The sequence below is a fragment of the Rhinolophus ferrumequinum genome, chromosome 11 (genome assembly GCF_004115265.2).
Source record: "Rhinolophus ferrumequinum isolate MPI-CBG mRhiFer1 chromosome 11, mRhiFer1_v1.p, whole genome shotgun sequence".
In the NCBI taxonomy this organism is placed as follows: Eukaryota; Metazoa; Chordata; class Mammalia; order Chiroptera; family Rhinolophidae; genus Rhinolophus; species Rhinolophus ferrumequinum.
The window spans coordinates 12,855,307-12,861,202 of record NC_046294.1 but is presented as its reverse complement, the minus strand read 5'-3'; the positions used below and the strand labels follow the sequence as shown (position 1 = coordinate 12,861,202).

General features: G+C 37.8%; 1 pseudogene; it reads left to right on the top strand.

The window, feature by feature from the left end:
- The first annotated feature begins 222 nt into the window (after nt 1–222).
- Nucleotides 223–1,036, top strand: LOC117029639 (olfactory receptor 4P4-like; annotated as a pseudogene).
- Nucleotides 1,037–5,896: the final 4,860 nt, after the last annotated feature.

Below are 5,896 nucleotides of genomic sequence, written 5' to 3'. Positions count from 1 at the left end.
TTATCATCAATATTCTTCATGAACATTTCTGACATTGACTTATGCATTATGTCTTTACAGAGAACTGTTAATGCATTTTTACTGCCCTGGACCATGGAAAATAGGTGTAATGTCACTGTGTTTATTCTCTTGGGACTATCTCAAAACAATGACATTGAAATCCTTTGTTTTGTATTATTTTTACTTTGCTACATTGCTATTTGGATGGGAAATTTGCTCATAATGATTTCTATCACATGCAGTCTGCTAATTGACCAACCCATGTATTTCTTCCTTAATTACCTTTCACTTGCCGACCTTTCCTATACATCAACAGTGAAGCCCAAACGAATGACTGATTTGCTGGAAAAAAGGAAGACCATTTCCTACAATAACTGCATGACATAACTTTTCATCCTTCACTTCCTTGGTGGCATAGAGATCTTTATCCCCACGGGGATGGCCTATGACCTCTATGTGGCCATCTGCAAGCCCCTGCTCTATGCGGTCATCATGAACAAGCAAAATTGTAATACGATCATCATAGCTTGTTGTACTGGGGGGATTTATACACTCTGCCAGTCTGTGTCTTCTCACCATCTTTTTACCGTTCTGTGGCCCCAATTAGAGATCGCTACTTCCGTGATGTGTATCCTTTGCTGAAATTGGGTTCCATTGACACAGACAGAATTGGTCTCTTGGTAATTTAATTGGTTAATTCAGGTCTCTTTGCTCTGGTGATTCTTGTGATTTTGATGGTGTCTTATTTTCTGATATTTTACACCATCAGAGCTTACCCGCAGAGAGCCGTACCAAAGCTCTTTCCACTTGCAGTTCTCACCTCACAGTTGTGGTCCTGCTTTTTGTGCCCGTCTTCTTTATTTATATTAGACCAGCCACAACTTTTCCAGAAGATAAAGTGTTTGCTCTTTTCTACACCATCATTGCTCCCTTGTTCAACCCTCTAGTCTACACACTCAGAAACATGGAGATGAAGAATGCTCTGAGGAAAGTATGGTGCCAGAAACCATTTTTGATTGGAAGGCAAATCAACTGAAAGTCCCTTTCCCTCTTCATTGCATACCCTATTCAAATGACATTTACTTGATTTAAGTTTACTAAACCAGGAACTTAGATGAAACAAAAATAATCATAGACATTGGTGTCAGTTCATTAATATTATAATTTACTTTAACAGACTTTTTTTTTGTTTTTGATCTGTGTTTATTTACAGCTTCCTTTAATAATTTGAGACATCATTTCCTTGTTCAAGTTCTGTTGCACTTTTCTTTGATTTTTTTCCCTTTAGATTTTATGCATAAGTTTCTCACTGGAACTCATCTTTTTAATCTACCTATATTCCGTTTCATAAATAAGTCTCCAAATGTACATAAGCTATACTCATATTGATCCTCCTAGACCTAGAGGGTCCGTATAAACTTGTTATCCTCCCTGCGTTCTCATCAAAAAGGAGTAGCAGAAATTCACACAGTTCATGACTATCTACATTCATCACAACAATTTAAAAAGCAAAAGTTGTCTCTGTGGGGTCAAAACAATAAAAATATTTGTGTAATAAATAATGGTTACGAAAATTGGGAGAGTTTTTCTATTGATTTTAATAAAATCATGTTAAAATCACAAATTTTAATAATTATAGAAAAATTTGCCAGAAAAATCCTCTTTCTATAGTAACAAGTTGTAGCATTGGTAATAAATAGGGTAGCCATATTGTTTATTGTCCAAACTGAGCCACAGTAGAATATAAAAGAGGGAGTGTACTTAAAATTATATAGAAATAATAGACATTAAATGGTATTGTATAAGAAGAGTAAGCTGTCTGGCTACTTTGAAATGTCTGAGAACTATGGCGTTGTGGAATCTTCACTTGCTATTACTTGGAGCCAGTGGGATTGTAAAAACAAGTGTAAATGCTGGTGCTGAAATTACTTGATCTAGAGCTGCTTAAATTTATTTTTCCCATTACCATCAAAATGAGAACTACAAATTTCCAGTTTCTATAGAACTTCTGTGCATTCAGATAGCCATAGAATTGAATTTTTCAAATAATTAATTAAATAAAAATATTAATTATTTATTAAAATAAGATTCATTGGACACCATTAAAACAAAATGATGGAATGGAGTAAGTCATTGTATTGTACAGGTGAAGGAGAAAAAGTGAACACAGACTGAATACATAAATGAATACATAAATGGAAAGGAAAAATAAATGTCACAGAACGGCATATGATGAAAATTTTTTGAGAAGTTCAAATGGAGAAATATAATTGGAGACTTAGCCTTAAAACAACTATGTTTGGAAGGCAGCTGTGCTCACCACTACACCCAGGGTAAAGGGGGTCAAATATATGGTGATGGAAGGAGAACTGACTCTGGGTGGTGAACACACAATTCAATATATAGATGATGTATTATAGAACTGTACACTTGAAACCTATATATTAATAGTTTTACTAGTGAAGTTGAGCATACTTTCATGTATCTGTTGGCTGTTCGTATGTCTTATTGGGAGAAATATCTGCTCAGGTCTTCTGCCCATTTTTAAATTGGATTGTTTGTTTTTTGTTGTTGAGTTGTATGAGTTCCTTATATATTTTGGATGTTAGCTCGTTATTGGAGGCATTGTTTGCAAATAGCTTCTCCCATTTGGTTGGTTACTTCTTTCTTTTGTTGATGATTTCTTTTGCTGTGCAGAAGCTTTTTATAGTTTGATATAGTCCCATTCATTTATTTTTGCTTTTACTTTCCTTGTCTTTGAGGTCAAATTCATAAAATCCTCTCTGAACCCAAGGTCCGTAAGTTTAGCACCTATGCTTTCTTCTATGCAGTGTATTGTTTCAGGTTTTATGTTTAGGTCTTTGGTCCGCTTTGAGTTAATTTTGGTATATAGTGATAGATGGCAGTCTAGTTTTATTCTTTTGCAAGTGGCTTTCCAATTTTCCAGTACGATTTATTGAAGAAGCTGTCTTCTCTGCATTGTATGTTTTTAGCTCCTTTGTCAAAAATTATCTGCCCATATATATGTGGGTTTATTTCTGCATCCTTGTTCTATTCCATTAGTCTATGTGTCTGTTTTCCTGCCTGTACCATGCTGTTTTGATTATTGTCACTTTATAGTATAAATTGAAGTCAGAGTTTGTGATACCTCTGCCCTTGTCCTTTTTTCTCAGGATAGCTTTGGCCATTTTGGGTCTTATGTGATTCCATACAAATCTGATGTTTTTTTTTTTTTTTCTATTTCTTTAAAAAATGCCATTGAGATTTTTGATGGGGATTCCATTACTTCTGTATATTGCTTTGGGTAATGTGGCCATTTTAACTCTGTTGTTTCTTCCAATCCACGAACATGGATTTCTTTCAATTTCTTGTGTCTTCTTCAATTTTTAAAAGTGTCTTATAGTTTTTAGTGTATTGGTTCTTCATATCTTTTGTTACATTTATTCCTAGGTATTTTATTCTTTTTGTTGCAACTGGAAAAATTTTTTTTCATTTCTTTTTCTGAAATTTCATTGTTATTCTATAAGAATGCAATGGATTTATGTACATTGATTTGGTATATTGTAACTTTACTGTATTTGTTTATTGTTTTTAATAGCGTGTGTGTAGGCATATGTGTGTGTATGTTTGTGTTTGTGTGTGTGTGTAGTCTTTAGGATTTTCTGTATTAAGAAGCTTAACCAATTATAAAAATATTCCTCCTATAACACTTTATTCAGAATTGTAATTTTTGAGACTTTACCATACTTGTTTAATTGATGAGTAAACAAGCAATAGAATATAATGTCTAAAGATACAGAAGTTCTACATGGCATAGTTAACATACGAGGTATGTTCAAAAGATACAATGAATGTTTAAATTAAAAAAAATTATTACACTAAAGGACACATTGCCATTAATTCTTCTCAAAATACTACTCATTGCTTCAAACACACTTATCTTATCGTTCTTGCTACTTTCTGAAGCTGTTCTGGAAGTCCTCTTTTGTGAGTGTCTTTAGTTGTGCTGTCGTGGCTATCTCGATATCTTGAATAATTTTGACTTTGGGGAAGAGGCAGAAATTGCATGGTGCCAGATCCGGTGAATAAGGTGAATGAGGACACACCATAATGTTTTTATTTGACAAAAATTGCCGTATACCAGAAACGATGTGTGACACGGAGTGTTGTCATGATGAAGGATGAGTGGCACACTTTAAAACACACCTTCTCTCAACTGTAGCTCACACCCGACTGACTGCACAAAACAAGTTGAAACTTATCACACACTGTTACAAGGTTGATGCACTGCTTCCTGAATGAAGATCACTGCCTTTCTGTTGGATGGCAGCAGCATTTACCATGTTGTTTGATCACAACAGAAAGGCTCTGTGTCACACATTGCTTCTGGTTCGGCAATTTCTGTCAAATAAAAACATTATGGTGTTTCCTCATCCACCCTATTTATTGGATCTGGCACTGTGTGACTTCCGGCTCTTCCCCAAAGTCAAAATAACCACGAAGGGTAAATATTTTGAATCAATACAGGACATTGAGGCAGCCACGACAGTGCAACTAAAGACACTCAAGAAAGAGGACTTCTAGAACTGCTTCAGAAAGTGGCAAGAACAATAGGATAAGTGTATTTTAAGTGATGGGGAGTATTTTGTGGAGGATTAATGGCAATTGTCTTCTACTGTAATATTTTTTTTTATATTTAGACATTCACCATATTTTTTGATCACACCTCGTATATGACCTACTTAATGTTTCTATAGAATATGAGTTTCAACAAAACCAGCATACACGTTTTCCAGCGCCCATAAAAAATTTACCACAGTTAATCATTTGCTGGATAATCATTTGCAAGTTTCAAAGGACTCAAATCATTCAGAATATTTTCTGTGACAAGAATGAATTTAATTTAGAAATCCCTAACTTGACTTGATCAAAATGGCGGCTTGAGGTGACCCTCCATAAAGCTCCCCTGGAATTTACAACTAATCGAACAACAATTACTCCACAAAGGACTCCCTGCACAGCAGACAGGCAAGACAAAGAGGCCCACTACTAAATTCACCTAAAGGTGGGTGAATCACGTGAGCGGGTGAGAGGGGGAAGGGAGAAGTGTGGAGATGTAGCTGTGCGGAGTGCGGACGCAGGACGCAGACCTAGCTCAGTGCTCCGAGCTCGCTGCATCCCGGAACTACCGCAGCTGCGGGAGAGGGAAGAACTAGGACTGTTAGGGTTCCGCTTATGGCCCACAGGGCTGAGGGGACAGCATATAACACGGCTGAACCCAATGCTAACGACAGAGACCTCGGAGAAAAGACTGAGGGAAGAAGGCTGAAAACGGTGGTTTAAGCCCTCACTGCCAACAGACAACAGAAGCCTTAGGCACGGAGACTAGCCGCCCCCGCCCTACCCTCCCAGAGCTCACCCTGCCCCCACCTGCCCCATGCTAGAAGTGGAACAGTAGCAGTGTCAGATCAAAAGAACAGAATATTTGCTGTTCTGAGAACTGTGGACTGCAGACACAGATTCACAGCCCAACTAGTTCCGGCAAAGGGGAGGGAGCTGTGGAAGCAGGACTGGCTGTGGAGGTGGTCGCCGCCATTGCTCTGGGCCACCTCTCACTACTAACCCCGTCCCTGACCCCACCTATCTGGGCGGATCCCTGCAGGAGTAAACAGAACTGCTGAAACATACGGGCTCTGAATCTGGTGCAGGAAGAGCTTTGGAACTTCAAAAGCTCTCTGCATACCCACACGGACACTGCGCCCTGTGATCCAGGTGAACTATTAACAGAGGAGAAGCCCATCTTCCAGGGAATCCCCCCATTGTGTGAGAAGCTGGAATAGTGCAGAGAAAACATAGCACTATCGTGTGAGAGCGAAAAAAAAGGCTGCAGTAGGAG